General features: G+C 55.2%; 1 protein-coding gene across 3 annotated transcripts in view; it reads right to left on the bottom strand.

The window, feature by feature from the left end:
* Positions 1-23736, bottom strand: part of MISP3 (MISP family member 3) — a 155969-nt gene that overhangs the window by 3986 nt on the left and 128247 nt on the right. The window lies entirely within an intron of this gene.

Here is a 23736-nt window from a genome sequence, read left to right as displayed (position 1 = left end):
AAGAGGGTCCCACCCAGAGAAGCAAAACCCCTGAGCATTAAGAGGCAGGTCACAGTACAGGGTCCCACCAAGAAAAGCAAAGGCACAGAGGATTAAGATGCAAGTCACAGTAGAGGGTCCCATTCAGAGAAGCAAAAACACAGAGGATTAAGAGGAAAGTCACAGTAAGAGGGTCCCACTCAGAGAAGCAACATCACAGAGGATTAAGAGGAAAGTCACAGTAAGAGGGTTAGACTCTGAGAAGAAAACCCCCAGAGGATTAAGAGGAAAGTTATAGTAGAGTGCTCCACCGAGAGAAGCAAAAATAGAGGATTAAGAGGAAAGTCACAGTAGAGGGTTCCACTCTGAGAAGAAAAACCCAAGTGGATTAAGAGGAAAGTCATAGTAGAGTGTCCCACCGAAAGAAACAAAAACAGAGGATTAAGAGGAAAGTCAGAGTAGATGGTCGCACAAAGAGAACCAAAAACACAGAGGATTAAGAGGAATGTCACAGTAGGGGGTCCCACCCAGAGAAGAAAATACACACAGGATTAAGAGGAAAGTCACAGTAGAGAGTCCCACCCAGAAAGCAAAAACATAGAGGATTAAGAAGAAGGTCACAGTAGAGGGTCCAACCCAGAGAAGCAAAACACAGAGGATTAAGAGGAAAGTCACAGTAGAGGGTCCCACCAAGAGTAGCAAAAACAAAGGATTAAGATGAAAGTCATTGTAAGAGAGTCCCACTCAGAGAAGCAAAACCAACAAAGGATTAAAGGGGAAAGTCACAGTAGAATGTCCCACCCAGAGGAGCAACATCGTAGAGGATTAAAAGGCAAATCACAGTAGAGGGTCCCACCAAGAGAAGCAAAAACACAGAGGATTAAGAGGAAAGTCACAGTAGAGGGTCCCGCCCAGAGAAGCAAAACACAGAGGATTCAGAGGAAAGTCACAGTAAGAGGGCCCCACTCAGAGAAGCAAAAACACAACGGATTAAAGGGGAAAGTCACAGTAGAATGTCCCACCCTTGGAAGCAAAAACACAGAGAATTGAGAGGAAAGTCACAGTAAGAGGGTCCCACCCAGAGAAACAAAACCCCTGAGCCTTAAGAGGCAGGTCACAGTACAGGGTCCCACCAAGAAAAGCAAAGGCACAGAGGATTAAGATGCAAGTCACAGTAGAGGGTCCCATTCAGAGAAGCAAAAACACAGAGGATTAAGAGGAAAGTCACAGTAAGAGGGTCCCACTCAGAGAAGCAACATCACAGAGGATTAAGAGGAAAGTCACAGTAAGAGGGTTAGACTCTGAGAAGAAAACCCCCAGAGGATTCAGAGGAAAGTTATAGTAGAGAGCTCCACCGAGAGAAGCTAAAATAGAGGATTAAGAGGAAATTCACAGTAGAATGTCCCACCCGAGAAGCAAAAACACACAGGATTAAGAGGAAAGTCACAGTAGAGGGCCCCACCAGGAAAAGCAAAAAGCCTTGAGGGACGGTAGGACAGTGAAGTCCTGTGGAGCCTAGAAGACTTTCTGAGTGCCTGCCCTTCTGTCCTATACCCCGGCGGGCTTCCCCTGGAACTCAGTGGGGCCTTCAGTGTCACCATGTGCCCGATCTGCAAGGGGACAGAACGACCCGGCCAAACCCCTCCCCCCACCCCTAACCCCCATCCCAGGGAGTCCTATAGCCATGTGGCACACCTCAGGTTTATATTTAAACTGACATTTTAGGAACTTTATGGTGAAGTTGATATGCGAGAGAGAATACAAAGAACTAGAAACTCGTGCAATTACTTTGGATTTTGTGGGACGCAGGTAGGAGGGACACCCCTAGCTCCAGTGGAAGGGAGTGAGGAATAGGTCTAGGGGAGGGTATGAAGGACACCCCTAGTTCCAGAGAGAGTGAGGAAAAGGTCAAGGGGGAGGTAGGAGGAACAGCCCTAGATCCACAGGAAGGGATTGAGGAATAGATCTAGAGACAGGTATGAGGTACACCCCTGGATCCAAAGGAAGGGATTGAGGAATAGGTCAAGGGGGAGGTAGGAGGAACGCCCCTAGATCCAAAGCGAGTGAGGAATATGTCTAGGAAGGGAGTGAGGTCATGGGGAGGTAGGGGTACCACTAGTTCCAGAGGAAGGGAGTGAGGAATAGGTCTAGGGGCAGGAATGAGGAAGACCCCTGGATCTACAGGAAGGGAGAGAGGAATAGGTCTAGGGGCTGGTAGGAGGGAACCTCCTAGTTCCACAGGAAACCAGTGAGGGATAGGTCTCGGGTGGGTATGAAGGACACCCCTAGTTCCAGAGGAAGGGAGTGAGGAATAGGTTATGGGGGAGGTAGGAGGGGCACCCCTAGTTCCAGAGGAAGGGAGTGAGGAATAGGTCTAGGGGCGGGTAGGAGGGACACCCCTAGTTCCACAGGAAGGGAGTGAGGAATAGGCTAGGGGCGGGTAGGAGGGACACCCCTATTTCCACAGGGAGTGAGGAATAAGTCTGGGGGAGGAATGAGGGACACCCCTAGTTCCACAGGAAGGGAGGGAGGAATAGGTCTAGGGACGGGTAGGAGGGACACCCCTAGTTCCACAGGAAGGGAGGGAGGAATAGGTCTAGGGACGGGTAGGAGGGACACCCCTAGTTCCACAGGAAGGGAGTGAGGAATAGGTCTAGGGACGGGTAGGAGGGACACCCCTAGTTCCACAGGAAGGGAGTGAGGAATAGGTCTAGGGGCAGGAATGAGAAACACCCCTAGTTCCACAGGAAGGGAGCGAGGAATAGGTCTAGGGACGGGTAGGAGGGACACCCCTAGTTCCACAGGGAGTGAGAAATAAGTCTGGGGAAGGAATGAGGGACACCCCTAGTTCCACAGGAAGGGTGAGGAATAGGTCTAGGGGCGGGTAGGAGGGACACCCCTAGTTCCACAGGAAGGGTGAGGAATAGGTCTAGGGGAAGGAATGAGGGACACCCCTAGTTCCAGAGGAAGGGATTGAGGAATAGGTCTAGGGATGGGTAGGAGGGACACCCCTAGTTCCACAGGAAGGGAGTGAGGAATAGGTCTGGGGCAGGAATGAGGGACACCCCTAGTTCCAGAGGAAGGGATTGAGGAATAGGTCTAGGGATGGGTAGGAGGGACACCCCTAGTTCCACAGGAAGGGAGTGAGGAATAGGTCTAGGGGCGGGTAGGAGGGACACCCCTATTTCCACAGGGAGTGAGGAATAAGTCTGGGGGAGGAATGAGGGACACCCCTAGTTCCACAGGAAGGGTGAGGAATAGGTCTAGGGGCGGGTAGGAGGGACACCCCTAGTTCCACAGGAAGGAAGTGAGGAATAGGTCTAGGGGTGGGTAGGAGGGACACCCCTAGTTCCACAGGAAGGGAGGGAGGAATAGGTCTAGGGACGGGTAGGAGGGACACCCCTAGTTCCACAGGAAGGGAGTGAGGAATAGGTCTAGGGGCAGGAATGAGAAACACCCCTAGTTCCACAGGAAGGGAGTGAGGAATAGGTCTAGGGGCAGGAATGAGGGACACCCCTAGTTCCACAGGAAGGGTGAGGAATAGGTCTAGGGGCGGGTAGGAGGGACACCCCTAGTTCCACAGGAAGGGAGTGAGGAATAGGTCTAGGGGAAGGAATGAGAAACACCCCTAGTTCCACAGGAAGGGAGAGAGGAATAGGTCTAGGGGCGGGTAGGAGGGACACCCCTAGTTCCACAGGAAGGCAGTGAGGAATAAGTCTAGGTCAGGAATGAGGAACACCCCTAGTTCCACAGGAAGGGAGTGAGGAATAGGTTTGGGGCAGGAATGAGGGACACCCCTAGTTCCAGAGGAAGGGTGTGAGGAATAGGTCTAGGGGCGGGTAGGAGGGACACCCCTAGTTCCAACGGTAGGGAGTGAGGAATAAGTCTAGGGACGGGTAGGAGGGACACCCCTAGTTCCACAGGAAGGGAGTGAGGAATAGGCTAGGGGCGGGTAGGAGGGACACCCCTAGTTCCACAGGGAGTGAGGAATAAGTCTGGGGCAGGAATGAGGGACACTCCTAGTTCCACAGGAAGGGTGAGGAATAGGTCTAGGGGTGGGTAGGAGGGACACCCCTAGTTCCACAGGAAGGGAGTGAGGAATAGGTCTAGGGGCAGGAATGAGAAACACCCCTAGTTCCACAGGAAGGGAGCGAGGAATAGGTCTAGGGGCAGGAATGAGGAACCCCCCTAGTTCCACAGGAAGGGAGTGAGGAATAAGTCATGGGTTAGGTAGGATGGGCACCCCTAGTTACAGAGGAAGGGAGTGAGGAATAGGTCTAGGGGCGGGTAGGAGGGACACCCCTAGTTCCACAGGAAGGGCGTGAGGAATAGGTCTAGGGGCGGGTAGGAGGGACACCCCTGGATCCAAAGGAAGGGATTGAGGAATAGGTCAAGGGGGAGGTAGGAGGAACACCCCTAGATCCACAGGAAGAGATTGAGGAATAGATCTAGAGACAGGTATGAGGGACACCCCTAGATCCAAAGCGAGTGAGGAATATGTCTAGGAAGGGAGTGAGGTCATGGGGAGGTAGAGGTACCCCTAGTTCCAGAGGAAGGGGGTGAGGAATAGGTCTAGGGGCGGGTAGGAGGGACACCCCTAGATCCACACGAAGGGAATGAGGAATAGGTCTAGGGATGGGTAGGAGGGGTACCCCTAGATTCACAGGAAGGAAGTGAGGAATAGGTCTAGGGGCGGGTAGGAGGGACAAACCTAGTTCCACAGGGAGTGAGGAATAAGTCTGGGGCAGGAATGAGGGACACCCCTAGATCCACAGGAAGGGAGTGAGGAATAGGTCTAGGGGCGGGTAGGAGGGACACCCCTAGATCCACAGGAAGGGAGTGAGGAATAGGTCTAAAGGGGGTAGGAGGGAAACCCCTAGTTCCACAGGGAGTGAGGAATAAGTCTGGGGCAGGAATGAGGGACACCCCTAGATCCACAGGAAGGGAGTGAGGAATAGGTCTAGGGGCGGGTAGGAGGGACACCCCTAGATCCACAGGAAGGGAGCAGGGAATAGGTCTAGAGACGGGTAGGAGGGACACCCCTAGTTCCACAGGAAGGGAGTGAGGAATAGGTCTAGGGGCGGGTAGGAGGGACACCCCTAGTTCCACAGGGAGTGAAGAATAGGTCTAGGGGCAGGAATGAGGAACACCCTTAGTTCCACAGGAAGGGAGCGAGGAATAGGTTTAGGGATGGGTAGGAGGGACACCCCTAGTTCCACAGAAAGGGAGTGAGGAATAGGTCTAGGGGCGGGTAGGAGGGACACCCCTAGTTCCACAGGGAGTGAGGAATAAGTCTGGGGCAGGAATGAGGGACACCCCTAGTTCCACAGGAAGGGTGAGGAATAGGTCTAGGGGCGGGTAGGAGGGACAACCCTAGTTCCACAGGAAGGAAGTGAGGAATAGGTCTAGGGGTGGGTAGGAGGGACACCCCTAGTTCCACGGGAAGGGAGCGAGGAATAGGTCTAGGGACGGGTAGGAGGGACACCCCTAGTTCCACAGGAAGGGAGTGAGGAATAGGTCTAGGGGCAGGAATGAGAAACATCCCTAGTTCCACAGGAAGGGAGTGAGGAATAGGTCTAGGGGCAGGAATGAGGAACACCCCTAGTTCCACAGGAAGGGAGTGAGGAATAGGTCTAGGGGCAGGAATGAGGAACACCCCTAGTTCCACAGGAAGGGAGTGAGGAATAAGTCATGGGTTAGGTAGGATGAGCACCCCTAGTTACAGAGGAAGGGAGTGAGGAATAGGTCTAGGGGCAGGAATGAGAAACACCCCTAGTTCCACAGGAAGGGAGCGAGGAATAGGTCTAGGAATGGGTAGGAGGGACACCCCTAGTTCCACAGGAAGGGAGTGAGGAATAGGTCTAGGGGAGGGTAGGAGGGACACCCCTAGTTCCACAGGGAGTGAGGAATAAGTCTGGGGCAGGAATGAGGGACACCCCTAGTTCCACAGGAAGGGTGAGGAATAGGTCTAGGGGCGGGTAGGAGGGATACCCCTAGTTCCACCGGAAGGGAGTGAGGAATAGGTCTAGGGGCAGGAATGAGAAACACCCCTAGTTCCACAGGAAGGGAGCGAGGAATAGGTCTAGGGACGGGTAGGAGGGACATCCCTAGTTCCACAGGAAGGGAGTGAGGAATAGGTCTAGGGGCAGGAATGAGAAACACCCCTAGTTCCACAGGAAGGGAGCGAGGAATAGGTCTAGGGACGGGTAGGAGGGACATCCCTAGTTCCACAGGAAGGGATTGAGGAATAGGTCTAGGGGCAGGAATGAGGAACACCCCTAGTTCCACAGGATGGGAGTGAGGAATAAGTCATGGGTTAGGTAGGATGAGCACCCCTAGTTACAGAGGAAGGGAGTGAGGAATAGGTCTAGGGGCAGGAATGAGAAACACCCCTAGTTCCACAGGAAGGGAGCGAGGAATAGGTCTAGGGGCGGGTAGGAGGGACACCCCTAGTTCCACAGGAAGGGAGTGAGGAATAAGTCTAGGTCAGAAATGAGGAACACCCCTAGTTCCACAGGAAGGGAGTGAGGAATAGGTTTGGGGCAGGAATGAGGGACACCCCTAGTTCCAGAGGAAGGGTGTGAGGAATAGGTCTAGGGGCGGGTAGGAGGGACACCCCTAGTTCCAACGGTAGGGAGTGAGGAATAAGTCTGGGGCAGGAATGAGGGACACCCTTAGTTCCGCAGGAAGGGAGTGAGGAATAAGTCTGGGGCAGGAATGAGGGACACCCTTAGTTCCGCAGGAAGGGAGTGAGGAATAAGTCTGGGGCAGGAATGAAGGACACCCCTAGTTCCACAGGAAGGGAGTGAGGAATAGGTTATGGTGGAGGTAGGAGGGGCACCCCTAGTTCCAGAGGAAGGGAGTGAGGAATAGGTCTAGGGACGGGTAGGAGGGACACCCCTAGTTCCACAGGAAGGGAGTGAGGAATAGGCTAGGGGCGGGTAGGAGGGACACCCCTAGTTCCACAGGGAGTGAGGAATAAGTCTGGGGCAGGAATGAGGGACACTCCTAGTTCCACAGGAAGGGTGAGGAATAGGTCTAGGGGCGGGTAGGAGGGACACCCCTAGTTCCACAGAAAGGGAGTGAGGAATAAGTCTGGGGCAGGAATGAGGAACACCCCTAGTTCCACAGGAAGGGAGTGAGGAATAGGTCTGGGGCAGGAATGAGGGACACCCCTAGTTCCAGAGGAAGGGCGTGAGGAATAGGTCTAGGGGCGGGTAGGAGGGACACCCCTGGATCCAAAGGAAGGGATTGAGGAATAGGTCAAGGGGGAGGTAGGAGGAACACCCCTAGATCCACAGGAAGAGATTGAGGAATAGATCTAGAGACAGGTATGAGGGACACCCCTAGATCCAAAGCGAGTGAGGAATATGTCTAGGAAGGGAGTGAGGTCATGGGGAGGTAGAGGTACCCCTAGTTCCAGAGGAAGGGGGTGAGGAATAGGTCTAGGGGAGGGTAGGAGGGACACCCCTAGATCCACACGAAGGGAATGAGGAATAGGTCTAGGGATGGGTAGGAGGGGTACCCCTAGATCCACAGGAAGGGAGTGAGGAATAGGTCTAGGGGCGGGTAGGAGGGACAAACCTAGTTCCACAGGGAGTGAGGAATAAGTCTGGGGCAGGAATGAGGGACACCCCTAGATCCACAGGAAGGGAGTGAGGAATAGGTCTAGGGGCGGGTAGGAGGGACACCCCTAGATCCACAGGAAGGGAGTGAGGAATAGGTCTAAAGGGGGTAGGAGGGAAACCCCTAGTTCCACAGGGAGTGAGGAATAAGTCTGGGGCAGGAATGAGGGACACCCCTAGATCCACAGGAAGGGAGTGAGGAATAGGTCTAGGGGCGGGTAGGAGGGACACCCCTAGATCCACAGGAAGGGAGTGAGGAATAGGTCTAGGGGGGGTAGGAGGGAAACCCCTAGTTCCAGAGGAAGGGAGTGAGGAATAGGTCTAGGGCAGGAATGAGGAACACCCCTAGTTCCACAGGAAGGGAGTGAGGAATAAGTCTGGGGCAGCAATGAGGAACACCCCTAGTTCCACCAGAAGGGAGCGAGGAATAGGTCTAGGAATGGGTAGGAGGGACACCCCTAGTTCCACAGGGAGTGAAGAATAGGTCTAGGGGCAGGAATGAGGAACACCCTTAGTTCCACAGGAAGGGAGCGAGGAATAGGTTTAGGGATGGGTAGGAGGGACACCCCTAGTTCCACAGAAAGGGAGTGAGGAATAGGTCTAGGGGCGGGTAGGAGGGACACCCCTAGTTCCACAGGGAGTGAGGAATAAGTCTGGGGCAGGAATGAGGGACACCCCTAGTTCCACAGGAAGGGTGAGGAATAGGTCTAGGGGCGGGTAGGAGGGACAACCCTAGTTCCACAGGAAGGAAGTGAGGAATAGGTCTAGGGGTGGGTAGGAGGGACAACCCTAGTTCCACAGGAAGGGAGTGAGGAATAGGTCTAGGGGCAGGAATGAGAAACACCCCTAGTTCCACAGGAAGGGAGCGAGGAATAGGTCTAGGGACGGGTAGGAGGGACATCCCTAGTTCCACAGGAAGGGAGTGAGGAATAGGTCTAGGGGCAGGAATGAGGAACACCCCTAGTTCCACAGGAAGGGAGTGAGGAATAAGTCATGGGTTAGGTAGGATGAGCACCCCTAGTTACAGAGGAAGGGAGTGAGGAATAGGTCTAGGGGCAGGAATGAGAAACACCCCTAGTTCCACAGGAAGGGAGCGAGGAATAGGTCTAGGGGCAGGAATGAGGAACACCCTTAGTTCCACAGGAAGGGAGCGAGGAATAGGTCTAGGGATGGGTAGGAGGGACACCCCTAGTTCCACAGGAAGGGAGTGAGGAATAGGTCTAGGGGCGGGTAGGAGGGACACCCCTATTTCCACAGGGAGTGAGGAATAAGTCTGGGGGAGGAATGAGGGACACCCCTAGTTCCACAGGAAGGGTGAGGAATAGGTCTAGGGGCGGGTAGGAGGGACACCCCTAGTTCCACAGGAAGGAAGAAGGAAATGAGGAATAGGTCTAGGGGTGGGTAGGAGGGTCACCCCTAGTTCCACAGGAAGGGAGGGAGGAATAGGTCTAGGGACGGGTAGGAGGGACACCCCTAGTTCCACAGGAAGGGAGTGAGAAATAGGTCTAGGGGCAGGAATGAGAAACACCCCTAGTTCCACAGGAAGGGAGTGAGGAATAGGTCTAGGGACGGGTAGGAGGGACACCCCTAGTTCCACAGGAAGGGAGCGAGGAATAGGTTATGGGGGAGGTAGGAGGGGCACCCCTAGTTCCACAGGAAGGGAGTGAGGAATAGGTCTAGGGACGGGTAGGAGGGACACCCCTAGTTCCACAGGAAGGGAGTGAGGAATAGGTCTAGGGGCAGGAATGAGAAACACCCCTAGTTCCACAGGAAGGGAGCGAGGAATAGGTCTAGGGACGGGTAGGAGGGACACCCCTAGTTCCACAGGGAGTGAGAAATAAGTCTGGGGAAGGAATGAGGGACACCCCTAGTTCCACAGGAAGGGTGAGGAATAGGTCTAGGGGCGGGTAGGAGGGACACCCCTAGTTCCACAGGAAGGGAGTGAGGAATAGGTCTAGGGGAAGGAATGAGAAACACCCCTAGTTCCACAGGAAGGGAGCGAGGAATAGGTTTAGGGACAGGTAGGAGGGACATCCCTAGTTCCACAGGAAGGGAGTGAGGAATAGGTCTAGGGGCAGGAATGAGAAACACCCCTAGTTCCACAGGAAGGGAGTGAGGAATAGGTTTGGGGCAGGAATGAGGGACACCCCTAGTTCCAGAGGAAGGGTGTGAGGAATAGGTCTAGGGGCGGGTAGGAGGGACACCCCTAGTTCCAACGGTAGGGAGTGAGGAATAAGTCTGGGGCAGGAATGAGGGACACCCTTAGTTCCGCAGGAAGGGAGTGAGGAATAAGTCTGGGGCAGGAATGAAGGACACCCCTAGTTCCACAGGAAGGGAGTGAGGAATAGGTTATGGTGGAGGTAGGAGGGGCACCCCTAGTTCCAGAGGAAGGGAGTGAGGAATAGGTCTAGGGACGGGTAGGAGGGACACCCCTAGTTCCACAGGAAGGGAGTGAGGAATAGGCTAGGGGCGGGTAGGAGGGACACCCCTAGTTATGATATGATATGATATGATATGGTATTTGTAACGCGCCTATACACATGTGTTTCAAGGCGCGACGAGGCAGGGAGGGGGGGACAAGGGGAGACAGACAACGATCTTACTAGGCCAGGTGTCATTCAGATCGCGCAAGTGCAGGGGTTCCACAGGGAGTGAGGAATAAGTCTGGGGCAGGAATGAGGGACACTCCTAGTTCCACAGGAAGGGTGAGGAATAGGTCTAGGGGCGGGTAGGAGGGACACCCCTAGTTCCACAGGAAGGGAGTGAGGAATAGGTCTAGGGGCGGGTAGGAGGGACACCCCTAGTTCCACAGGAAGGGAGTGAGGAATAGGTCTGGGGCAGGAATGAGGGACACCCCTAGTTCCAGAGGAAGGGCGTGAGGAATAGGTCTAGGGGCGGGTAGGAGGGACACCCCTAGTTCCACGGGAAGGGAGTGAGGAATAAGTCTGGGGCAGGAATGAGGGACACCCTTAGTTCCACAGGAAGGGAGTGAGGAATAGGTCTGGGGCAGGAATGAGGGACACCCCTAGTTCCAGAGGAAGGGAGTGAGGAATAGGTCTAGGGCAGGAATGAGGAACACCCTTAGTTCCACAGGAAGGGAGGGAGGAATAAGTCTGGGGCAGGAATGAGGAACACCCCTAGTTCCACCAGAAGGGAGCGAGGAATAGGTCTAGGGACGGGTAGGAGGGACACCCCTAGTTCCACAGAAAGGGAGTGAGGAATAGGTCTAGGGGCGGGTAGGAGGGACACCCCTAGTTCCACAGGGAGTGAGGAATAAGTCTGGGGCAGGAATGAGGGACACCCCTAGTTCCACAGGAAGGGTGAGGAATAGGTCTAGGGTCGGGTAGGAGGGACAACCCTAGTTCCACAGGAAGGAAGTGAGGAATAGGTCTAGGGGTGGGTAGGAGGGACACCCCTAGTTCCACAGGAAGGGAGCGAGGAATAGGTCTAGGGACGGGTAGGAGGGACACCCCTAGTTCTACAGGAAGGGAGTGAGGAATAGGTCTAGGGGCAGGAATGAGAAACACCCCTAGTTCCACAGGAAGGGAGCGAGGAATAGGTCTAGGGGCAGGAATGAGGGACACCCCTAGTTCCACAGGAAGGGTGAGGAATAGGTCTAGGGGCGGGTAGGAGGGACACCCCTAGTTCCACAGGAAGGGAGTGAGGAATAAGTCATGGGTTAGGTAGGATGAGCACCCCTAGTTACAGAGGGAGTGAGGAATAGGTCTAGGGATGGGTAGGAGGGACACCCCTAGTTCCACAGGAAGGGAGTGAGGAATAGGTCTAGGGGCGGGTAGGAGGGACACCCCTATTTCCACAGGGAGTGAGGAATAAGTCTGGGGGAGGAATGAGGGACACCCCTAGTTCCACAGGAAGGGTGAGGAATAGGTCTAGGGGCGGGTAGGAGGGACACCCCTAGTTCCACAGGAAGGAAGAAGGAAATGAGGAATAGGTCTAGGGGTGGGTAGGAGGGACACCCCTAGTTCCACAGGAAGGGAGGGAGGAATAGGTCTAGGGACGGGTAGGAGGGACACCCCTAGTTCCACAGGAAGGGAGTGAGGAATAGGCTAGGGGCGGGTAGGAGGGACACCCCTAGTTATGATATGATATGATATGATATGGTATTTGTAACGCGCCTATACACATGTGTTTCAAGGCGCGACGAGGCAGGGAGGGGGGGACAAGGGGAGACAGACAACGATCTTACTAGGCCAGGTGTCATTCAGATCGCGCAAGTGCAGGGGTTCCACAGGGAGTGAGGAATAAGTCTGGGGCAGGAATGAGGGACACTCCTAGTTCCACAGGAAGGGTGAGGAATAGGTCTAGGGGCGGGTAGGAGGGACACCCCTAGTTCCACAGGAAGGGAGTGAGGAATAGGTCTAGGGGCAGGAATGAGAAACACCCCTAGTTCCACAGGAAGGGAGCGAGGAATAGGTCTAGGGGCAGGAATGAGGAACACCCCTAGTTCCACAGGAAGGGAGTGAGGAATAAGTCATGGGTTAGGTAGGATGGGCACCCCTAGTTACAGAGGAAGGGAGTGAGGAATAGGTCTAGGGGCAGGAATGAGGGACACCCCTAGTTCCACAGGAAGGGTGAGGAATAGGTCTAGGGGCGGGAATGAGGGACACCCCTAGTTCCACAGGAAGGGAGTGAGGAATAAGTCTAGGGACGGGTAGGAGGGACACCCCTAGTTACAGAGGAAGGGAGTGAGGAATAGGTCTAGGGGCAGGAATGAGAAACACCCCTAGTTCCACAGGAAGGGAGTGAGGAATAGGTCTAGGGGCGGGTAGGAGGGAAACCCCTAGTTCCACAGGAAGGGAGTGAGGAATAAGTCTGGGGCAGGAATGAGGGACACCCTTAGTTCCACAGGAAGGGAGTGAGGAATAGGTCTGGGGCAGGAATGAGGGACACCCCTAGTTCCAGAGGAAGGGAGTGAGGAATAGGTCTAGGGCAGGAATGAGGAACACCCTTAGTTCCACAGGAAGGGAGTGAGGAATAAGTCTGGGGCAGGAATGAGGAACACCCCTAGTTCCACCAGAAGGGAGCGAGGAATAGGTCTAGGGGCGGGTAGGAGGGACACCCCTAGTTCCACAGGGAGTGAGGAATAAGTCTGGGGCAGGAATGAGGGACACCCCTAGTTCCACAGGAAGGGTGAGGAATAGGTCTAGGGTCGGGTAGGAGGGACACCCCTAGTTCCACAGGAAGGAAGTGAGGAATAGGTCTGGGGGTGGGTAGGAGGGACACCCCTAGTTCCACAGGGAGTGAGGAATACGTCTGGGGCAGGAATGAGGAACACCCTTAGTTCCACAGGAAGGGAGCGAGGAATAGGTTTAGGGATGGGTAGGAGGGACACCCCTAGTTCCACAGAAAGGGAGTGAGGAATAGGTCTAGGGGCGGGTAGGAGGGACACCCCTAGTTCCACAGGGAGTGAGGAATAAGTCTGGGGCAGGAATGAGGGACACCCCTAGTTCCACAGGAAGGGTGAGGAATAGGTCTAGGGTCGGGTAGGAGGGACAACCCTAGTTCCACAGGAAGGAAGTGAGGAATAGGTCTGGGGGTGGGTAGGAGGGACACCCCTAGTTCCACAGGAAGGGAGCGAGGAATAGGTCTAGGGACGGGTAGGAGGGACACCCCTAGTTCTACAGGAAGGGAGTGAGGAATAGGTCTAGGGGCAGGAATGAGGAACACCCCTAGTTCCACAGGAAGGAAGTGAGGAATAGGTCTGGGGGTGGGTAGGAGGGACACCCCTAGTTCCACAGGGAGTGAGGAATACGTCTGGGGCAGGAATGAGGAACACCCTTAGTTCCACAGGAAGGGAGCGAGGAATAGGTTTAGGGATGGGTAGGAGGGACACCCCTAGTTCCACAGAAAGGGAGTGAGGAATAGGTCTAGGGGCGGGTAGGAGGGACACCCCTAGTTCCACAGGGAGTGAGGAATAAGTCTGGGGCAGGAATGAGGGACACCCCTAGTTCCACAGGAAGGGTGAGGAATAGGTCTAGGGTCGGGTAGGAGGGACAACCCTAGTTCCACAGGAAGGAAGTGAGGAATAGGTCTGGGGGTGGGTAGGAGGGACACCCCTAGTTCCACAGGAAGGGAGCGAGGAATAGGTCTAGGGACGGGTAGGAGGGACACCCCTAGTTCTACAGGAAGGGAGTGAGGAATAGGTCTAGGGGCAGGAATGAGGAACACCCCTAGTTCCACAGAAAGGGAGTGAGGAATAGGTCTAGGGGCGGGTAGGAGGGACACCCCTAGTTCCACAGGGAGTGAGGAATAAGTCTGGGGCAGGAATGAGGGACACCCCTAGTTCCACAGGAAGGGTGAGGAATAGGTCTAGGGTCGGGTAGGAGGGACAACCCTAGTTCCACAGGAAGGAAGTGAGGAATAGGTCTGGGGGTGGGTAGGAGGGACACCCCTAGTTCCACAGGAAGGGTGAGGAATAGGTCTAGGGTCGGGTAGGAGGGACAACCCTAGTTCCACAGGAAGGAAGTGAGGAATAGGTCTGGGGGTGGGTAGGAGGGACACCCCTAGTTCCACAGGAAGGGAGCGAGGAATAGGTCTAGGGACGGGTAGGAGGGACACCCCTAGTTCCACAGGAAGGGAGTGAGGAATAGGTCTAGGGGCAGGAATGAGAAACACCCCTAGTTCCACAGGAAGGGAGCGAGGAATAGGTCTAGGAATGGGTAGGAGGGACACCCCTAGTTCCACAGGAAGGGAGTGAGGAATAGGTCTAGGGGAGGGTAGGAGGGACACCCCTAGTTCCACAGGGAGTGAGGAATACGTCTGGGGCAGGAATGAGGGACACCCCTAGTTCCACAGGAAGGGTGAGGAATAGGTCTAGGGGCGGGTAGGAGGGACACCCCTAGTTCCACAGGAAGGGAGTGAGGAATAGGTCTAGGGGCAGGAATGAGAAACACCCCTAGTTACACAGGAAGGGAGCGAGGAATAGGTCTAGGGACGGGTAGGAGGGACATCCCTAGTTCCACAGGAAGGGAGTGAGGAATAGGTCTAGGGGCAGGAATGAGGAACACCCCTAGTTCCACAGGAAGGGAGTGAGGAATAAGTCATGGGTTAGGTAGGATGAGCACCCCTAGTTACAGAGGAAGGGAGTGAGGAATAGGTCTAGGGGCAGGAATGAGAAACAACCCTAGTTCCACAGGAAGGGAGCGGGGAATAGGTATAGGGGCGGGTAGGAGGGACACCCCTAGTTCCACAGGGAGTGAAGAATAGGTCTAGGGGCAGGAATGAGGAACACCCTTAGTTCCACAGGAAGGGAGCGAGGAATAGGTCTAGGGATGGGTAGGATGGACACCCCTAGTTCCACAGGAAGGGAGTGAGGAATAGGTCTAGGGGCGGGTAGGAGGGACACCCCTATTTCCACAGGGAGTGAGGAATAAGTCTGGGGGAGGAATGAGGGACACCCCTAGTTCCACAGGAAGGGTGAGGAATACGTCTAAGGGCGGGTAGGAGGGACACCCCTAGTTCCACAGGAAGGAAGTGAGGAATAGGTCTAGGGGTTGGTAGGAGGGACACCCCTAGTTCCACAGGAAGGGAGGGAGGAATAGGTCTAGGGACGGGTAGGAGGGACACCCCTAGTTCCACAGGAAGGGAGTGAGGAATAGGTCTAGGGGCAGGAATGAGAAACACCCCTAGTTCCACAGGAAGGGAGTGAGGAATAGGTCTAGGGACGGGTAGGAGGGACACCCCTAGTTCCACAGGAAGGGAGTGAGGAATAGGTCTAGGGGCAGGAATGAGAAACACCCCTAGTTCCACAGGAAGGGAGCGAGGAATAGGTCTAGGGACGGGTAGGAGGGACACCCCTAGTTCCACAGGGAGTGAGAAATAAGTCTGGGGAAGGAATGAGGGACACCCCTAGTTCCACAGGAAGGGTGAGGAATAGGTCTAGGGGCGGGTAGGAGGGACACCCCTAGTTCCACAGGAAGGGAGTGAGGAATAGGTCTAGGGGAAGGAATGAGAAACACCCCTAGTTCCACAGGAAGGGAGCGAGGAATAGGTTTAGGGACAGGTAGGAGGGACATCCCTAGTTCCACAGGAAGGGAGTGAGGAATAGGTCTAGGGGCAGGAATGAGAAACACCCCTAGTTCCACAGGAAGGGAGCGAGGACTAGGTATAGGGGCGGGTAGGAGGGACACCCCTAGTTCCACAGGAAGGCAGTGAGGAATAAGTCTAGGTCAGGAATGAGGAACACCCCTAGTTCCACAGGAAGGGAGTGAGGAATAGGTTTGGGGCAGGAATGAGCGACACCCCTAGTTCCAGAGGAAGGGTGTGAGGAATAGGTCTAGGGGCGGGTAGGAGGGACACCCCTAGTTCCAACGGTAGGGAGTGAGGAATAAGTCTGGGGCAGGAATGAGGGACACCCTTAGTTCCGCAGGAAGGGAGTGAGGAATAAGTCTAGGGCAGGAATGAAGGACACCCCTAGTTCCACAGGAAGGGAGTGAGGAATAGGTTATGGTGGAGGTAGGAGGGGCACCCCTAGTTCCAGAGGAAGGGAGTGAGGAATAGGTCTAGGGACGGGTAGGAGGGACACCCCTAGTTCCACAGGAAGGGAGTGAGGAATAGGCTAGGGGCGGGTAGGAGGGACACCCCTAGTTCCACAGGGAGTGAGGAATAAGTCTGGGGCAGGAATGAGGGACACTCCTAGTTCCACAGGAAGGGTGAGGAATAGGTCTAGGGGCGGGTAGGAGGGACACCCCTAGTTCCACAGGAAGGGAGTGAGGAATAGGTCTAGGGGCAGGAATGAGAAACACCCCTAGTTCCACAGGAAGGGAGCGAGGAATAGGTCTAGGGGCAGGAATGAGGAACACCCCTAGTTCCACAGGAAGGGAGTGAGGAATAAGTCATGGGTTAGGTAGGATGGGCACCCCTAGTTACAGAGGAAGAGAGTGAGGAATAGGTCTAGGGGCAGGAATGAGAAACACCCCTAGTTCCACAGGAAGGGAGTGAGGAATAGTATAGGGGCGGGTAGGAGGGACACCCCTAGTTCCACAGGAAGGGAGTGAGGAATAAGTCTGGGGCAGGAATGAGGAACACCCCTAGTTCCACAGGAAGGGAGTGAGGAATAAGTCTGGGGCAGGAATGAGGGACACCCCTAGTTCCACAGGAAGGGAGTGAGGAATAGGTTATGGGGGAGGTAGGAGGGGCACCCCTAGTTCCAGAGGAAGGGAGTGAGGAATAGGTCTAGGGACGGGTAGGAGGGACACCCCTAGTTCCACAGGAAGGAAGTGAGGAATAGGTCTGGGGCGGGTAGGAGGGACACCCCTAGTTCCACAGGGAGTGAGGAATAAGTCTGGGGCAGGAATGAGGCACACCCCTAGTTCCACAGGAAGGGATTGAGGAATAGGTCTAGGGGCGGGTAGGAGGGACACCCCTAGTTCCACAGGAAGGGAGTGAGGAATAGGTCTAGGGGCAGGAATGAGGGACACCCCTCGTTCCACAGGAAGGGAGCGAGGAATAGGTCTAGGGGCAGGAATCAGGGACACCCCTAGTTCCACAGGGAGTGAGGAATAGGTCTAGGGGCAGGAATGAGGGACACCCCTAGTTCCACAGGAAGTGACGAATAAGTCTGGGGCAGGAATGAGGGACACCCCTAGTTCCACAAGAAGGGAGTGAGGAATAAGTCTGGGGCAGGAATGAGGGACACCCCTAGTTCCACAGGAAGGGAGCGAGGAATAGGTCTAGGGGCAGGAATAAGGGACACCCCTAGTTCCACAGGAAGGGCGTGAGGAATAGGTCTAGGGGCGGGTAGGAGGGACACCCCTAGTTCCACAGGAAGGGAGTGAGGAATAGGTCTAGGGGCAGGTAGGAGGGACATCCCTAGATCCACAGGAAGGGAGTGAGGAATAGTTAATGGGGAGGTAGGAGGGGCACCCCTAGTTCCAGATGAAGGGAGTGAGGAATAAGTCTGGGGCCGGAATGAGGAACACCCCTGGATCCACAGGAAGGGAGCGAGGAATAGGTCTAGGGGCGGGTAGGAGGGACACCCCTAGTTCCACAGGGAGTGAGGAATAGGTCTAGGGGCAGGAATGAGGGACACCCCTAGTTCCACAGGGAGTGAGGAATAAGTCTGGGGCAGGAATGAGGGACACCCCTAGTTCCACAGGAAGGGAGTGAGGAATAGGTCTGGGGCAGGAATGAGGGACACCCCTAGTTCCAGAGGAAGGGCGTGAGGAATAGGTCTAGGGGCGGGTACGAGGGACACCCCTAGTTCCACGGGAAGGGAGTGAGGAATAAGTCTGGGGCAGGAATGAGGGAACACCCTTAGTTCCACAGGAAGGGAGTGAGGAATAGGTCTGGGGCAGGAATGAGGGACACCCCTAGTTCCAGAGGAAGGGAGTGAGGAATAGGTCTAGGGCAGGAATGATGAACACCCCTAGTTCCACAGGAAGGGAGTGAGGAATAGGTCTAGGGACGGGTAGGAGGGACACCCCTAGTTCCACAGAAAGGGAGTGAGGAATAGGTCTAGGGGCGGGTAGGAGGGACACCCCTAGTTCCACAGGGAGTGAGGAATACGTCTGGGGCAGGAATGAGGGACACCCCTAGTTCCACAGGAAGGGTGAGGAATAGGTCTAGGGGCGGGTAGGAGGGACACCCCTAGTTCCACAGGAAGGGAGTGAGGAATACGTCTGGGGCAGGAATGAGGGACACCCCTAGTTCCACAGGAAGGGAGCGAGGAATAGGTCTAGGGATGGGTAGGAGGGACACCCCTAGTTCCACAGGAAGGGAGTGAGGAATAGGTCTAGGGGCGGGTAGGAGGGACACCCCTATTTCCACAGGGAGTGAGGAATAAGTCTGGGGGAGGAATGAGGGACACCCCTAGTTCCACAGGAAGGGAGTGAGGAATAGGTCTAGGGGCAGGAATGAGGGACACCCCTAGTTCCACAGGAAGGGAGTGAGGAATAGGTCTAGGGACGGGTAGGAGGGACACCCCTAGTTCCACAGGAAGGGAGTGAGGAATAGGTCTAGGGGCAGGAATGAGAAACACCCCTAGTTCCACAGGAAGGGAGCGAGGAATAGGTCTAGGGGCAGGAATGAGGAACACCCCTAGTTCCACAGGAAGGGAGTGAGGAATAAGTCATGGGTTAGGTAGGATGGGCACCCCTAGTTACAGAGGAAGGGAGTGAGGAATAGGTCTAGGGGCAGGAATGAGAAACACCCCTAGTTCCACAGGAAGGGAGTGAGGAATAGGTCTGGGGCAGGAATGAGGGACACCCCTAGTTCCAGAGGAAGGGAGTGAGGAATAGGTCTAGGGCAGGAATGAGGAACACCCTTAGTTCCACAGGAAGGGAGTGAGGAATAAGTCTGGGGCAGGAATGAGGAACACCCCTAGTTCCACCAGAAGGGAGCGAGGAATAGGTCTAGGGGCGGGTAGGAGGGACACCCCTAGTTCCACAGGGAGTGAGGAATAAGTCTGGGGCAGGAATGAGGGACACCCCTAGTTCCACAGGAAGGGTGAGGAATAGGTCTAGGGTCGGGTAGGAGGGACAACCCTAGTTCCACAGGAAGGAAGTGAGGAATAGGTCTGGGGGTGGGTAGGAGGGACACCCCTAGTTCCACAGGGAGTGAGGAATACGTCTGGGGCAGGAATGAGGAACACCCTTAGTTCCACAGGAAGGGAGCGAGGAATAGGTTTAGGGATGGGTAGGAGGGACACCCCTAGTTCCACAGAAAGGGAGTGAGGAATAGGTCTAGGGGCGGGTAGGAGGGACACCCCTAGTTCCACAGGGAGTGAGGAATAAGTCTGGGGCAGGAATGAGGGACACCCCTAGTTCCACAGGAAGGGTGAGGAATAGGTCTAGGGTCGGGTAGGAGGGACAACCCTAGTTCCACAGGAAGGAAGTGAGGAATAGGTCTGGGGGTGGGTAGGAGGGACACCCCTAGTTCCACAGGAAGGGAGCGAGGAATAGGTCTAGGGACGGGTAGGAGGGACACCCCTAGTTCTACAGGAAGGGAGTGAGGAATAGGTCTAGGGGCAGGAATGAGAAACACCCCTAGTTCCACAGGAAGGGAGCGAGGAATAGGTCTAGGAATGGGTAGGAGGGACACCCCTAGTTCCACAGGAAGGGAGTGAGGAATAGGTCTAGGGGAGGGTAGGAGGGACACCCCTAGTTCCACAGGGAGTGAGGAATACGTCTGGGGCAGGAATGAGGGACACCCCTAGTTCCACAGGAAGGGTGAGGAATAGGTCTAGGGGCGGGTAGGAGGGACACCCCTAGTTCCACAGGAAGGGAGTGAGGAATAGGTCTAGGGGCAGGAATGAGAAACACCCCTAGTTCCACAGGAAGGGAGCGAGGAATAGGTCTAGGAATGGGTAGGAGGGACACCCCTAGTTCCACAGGAAGGGAGTGAGGAATAGGTCTAGGGGAGGGTAGGAGGGACACCCCTAGTTCCACAGGGAGTGAGGAATACGTCTGGGGCAGGAATGAGGGACACCCCTAGTTCCACAGGAAGGGTGAGGAATAGGTCTAGGGACGGGTAGGAGGGACATCCCTAGTTCCACAGGAAGGGAGTGAGGAATAGGTCTAGGGGCAGGAATGAGGAACACCCCTAGTTCCACAGGAAGGGAGTGAGGAATAAGTCATGGGTTAGGTAGGATGAGCACCCCTAGTTACAGAGGAAGGGAGTGAGGAATAGGTCTAGGGGCAGGAATGAGAAACAACCCTAGTTCCACAGGAAGGGAGCGGGGAATAGGTATAGGGGCGGGTAGGAGGGACACCCCTAGTTCCACAGGGAGTGAAGAATAGGTCTAGGGGCAGGAATGAGGAACACCCTTAGTTCCACAGGAAGGGAGCGAGGAATAGGTCTAGGGATGGGTAGGATGGACACCCCTAGTTCCACAGGAAGGGAGTGAGGAATAGGTCTAGGGGCGGGTAGGAGGGACACCCCTATTTCCACAGGGAGTGAGGAATAAGTCTGGGGGAGGAATGAGGGACACCCCTAGTTCCACAGGAAGGGTGAGGAATACGTCTAAGGGCGGGTAGGAGGGACACCCCTAGTTCCACAGGAAGGAAGTGAGGAATAGGTCTAGGGGTTGGTAGGAGGGACACCCCTAGTTCCACAGGAAGGGAGGGAGGAATAGGTCTAGGGACGGGTAGGAGGGACACCCCTAGTTCCACAGGAAGGGAGTGAGGAATAGGTCTAGGGGCAGGAATGAGAAACACCCCTAGTTCCACAGGAAGGGAGTGAGGAATAGGTCTAGGGACGGGTAGGAGGGACACCCCTAGTTCCACAGGAAGGGAGTGAGGAATAGGTCTAGGGGCAGGAATGAGAAACACCCCTAGTTCCACAGGAAGGGAGCGAGGAATAGGTCTAGGGACGGGTAGGAGGGACACCCCTAGTTCCACAGGGAGTGAGAAATAAGTCTGGGGAAGGAATGAGGGACACCCCTAGTTCCACAGGAAGGGTGAGGAATAGGTCTAGGGGCGGGTAGGAGGGACACCCCTAGTTCCACAGGAAGGGAGTGAGGAATAGGTCTAGGGGAAGGAATGAGAAACACCCCTAGTTCCACAGGAAGGGAGCGAGGAATAGGTTTAGGGACAGGTAGGAGGGACATCCCTAGTTCCACAGGAAGGGAGTGAGGAATAGGTCTAGGGGCAGGAATGAGAAACACCCCTAGTTCCACAGGAAGGGAGCGAGGACTAGGTATAGGGGCGGGTAGGAGGGACACCCCTAGTTCCACAGGAAGGCAGTGAGGAATAAGTCTAGGTCAGGAATGAGGAACACCCCTAGTTCCACAGGAAGGGAGTGAGGAATAGGTTTGGGGCAGGAATGAGCGACACCCCTAGTTCCAGAGGAAGGGTGTGAGGAATAGGTCTAGGGGCGGGTAGGAGGGACACCCCTAGTTCCAACGGTAGGGAGTGAGGAATAAGTCTGGGGCAGGAATGAGGGACACCCTTAGTTCCGCAGGAAGGGAGTGAGGAATAAGTCTAGGGCAGGAATGAAGGACACCCCTAGTTCCACAGGAAGGGAGTGAGGAATAGGTTATGGTGGAGGTAGGAGGGGCACCCCTAGTTCCAGAGGAAGGGAGTGAGGAATAGGTCTAGGGACGGGTAGGAGGGACACCCCTAGTTCCACAGGAAGGGAGTGAGGAATAGGCTAGGGGCGGGTAGGAGGGACACCCCTAGTTCCACAGGGAGTGAGGAATAAGTCTGGGGCAGGAATGAGGGACACTCCTAGTTCCACAGGAAGGGTGAGGAATAGGTCTAGGGGCGGGTAGGAGGGACACCCCTAGTTCCACAGGAAGGGAGTGAGGAATAGGTCTAGGGGCAGGAATGAGAAACACCCCTAGTTCCACAGGAAGGGAGCGAGGAATAGGTCTAGGGGCAGGAATGAGGAACACCCCTAGTTCCACAGGAAGGGAGTGAGGAATAAGTCATGGGTTAGGTAGGATGGGCACCCCTAGTTACAGAGGAAGAGAGTGAGGAATAGGTCTAGGGGCAGGAATGAGAAACACCCCTAGTTCCACAGGAAGGGAGTGAGGAATAGTATAGGGGCGGGTAGGAGGGACACCCCTAGTTCCACAGGAAGGGAGTGAGGAATAAGTCTGGGGCAGGAATGAGGAACACCCCTAGTTCCACAGGAAGGGAGTGAGGAATAAGTCTGGGGCAGGAATGAGGGACACCCCTAGTTCCACAGGAAGGGAGTGAGGAATAGGTTATGGGGGAGGTAGGAGGGGCACCCCTAGTTCCAGAGGAAGGGAGTGAGGAATAGGTCTAGGGACGGGTAGGAGGGACACCCCTAGTTCCACAGGAAGGAAGTGAGGAATAGGTCTGGGGCGGGTAGGAGGGACACCCCTAGTTCCACAGGGAGTGAGGAATAAGTCTGGGGCAGGAATGAGGCACACCCCTAGTTCCACAGGAAGGGATTGAGGAATAGGTCTAGGGGCGGGTAGGAGGGACAACCCTAGATCCACAGGAAGGGAGTGAGGAATAGGTCTAGGGGGGGTAGGAGGGAAACCCCTAGTTCCACAGGAAGGGAGTGAGGAATAAGTCATGGGTTAGGTAGGATGGGCACCCCTAGTTACAGAGGAAGGGAGTGAGGAATAGGTCTAGGGGCGGGTAGGAGGGACACCCCTAGTTCCACAGGAAGGGAGTGAGGAATAGGTCTAGGGGCAGGAATCAGGGACACCCCTAGTTCCACAGGGAGTGAGGAATAGGTCTAGGGGCAGGAATGAGGGACACCCCTAGTTCCACAGGAAGTGACGAATAAGTCTAGGGGCAGGAATGAGGGACACCCCTAGTTCCACAAGAAGGGAGTGAGGAATAAGTCTGGGGCAGGAATGAGGGACACCCCTAGTTCCACAGGAAGGGAGCGAGGAATAGGTCTAGGGGCAGGAATAAGGGACACCCCTAGTTCCACAGGAAGGGCGTGAGGAATAGGTCTAGGGGCGGGTAGGAGGGACACCCCTAGTTCCACAGGAAGGGAGTGAGGAATAGGTCTAGGGGCAGGTAGGAGGGACATCCCTAGATCCACAGGAAGGGAGTGAGGAATAGTTAATGGGGAGGTAGGAGGGGCACCCCTAGTTCCAGATGAAGGGAGTGAGGAATAAGCCTGGGGCCGGAATGAGGAACACCCCTGGATCCACAGGAAGGGAGCGAGGAATAGGTCTAGGGGCGGGTAGGAGGGACACCCCTAGTTCCACAGGGAGTGAGGAATAGGTCTAGGGGCAGGAATGAGGGACACCCCTAGTTCCACAGGGAGTGAGGAATAAGTCTGGGGCAGGAATGAGGGACACCCCTAGTTCCACAGGAAGGGAGCGAGGAATAGGTCTAGGGACGGGTAGGAGGGACACCCCTAGTTCCACAGGAAGGGAGTGAGGAATAGGTCTGGGGCAGGAATGAGGGACACCCCTAGTTCCAGAGGAAGGGCGTGAGGAATAGGTCTAGGGGCGGGTACGAGGGACACCCCTAGTTCCACGGGAAGGGAGTGAGGAATAAGTCTGGGGCAGGAATGAGGGACACCCCTAGTTCCAGAGGAAGGGAGTGAGGAATAGGTCTAGGGCAGGAATGAGGAACACCCTTAGTTCCACAGGAAGGGAGCGAGGAATAGGTCTAGGGATGGGTAGGAGGGACACCCCTAGTTCCACAGGAAGGGAGTGAGGAATAGGTCTAGGGGCGGG

This window comes from Ambystoma mexicanum, chromosome 3q (assembly GCF_040938575.1).
Source record: "Ambystoma mexicanum isolate Mex_15411 chromosome 3q, UKY_AmexF1_1, whole genome shotgun sequence".
In the NCBI taxonomy this organism is placed as follows: domain Eukaryota; kingdom Metazoa; phylum Chordata; class Amphibia; order Caudata; family Ambystomatidae; genus Ambystoma; species Ambystoma mexicanum.
Note: the sequence above shows the minus strand (reverse complement) of the source record. Positions and strands in the feature narration are given on the sequence as shown.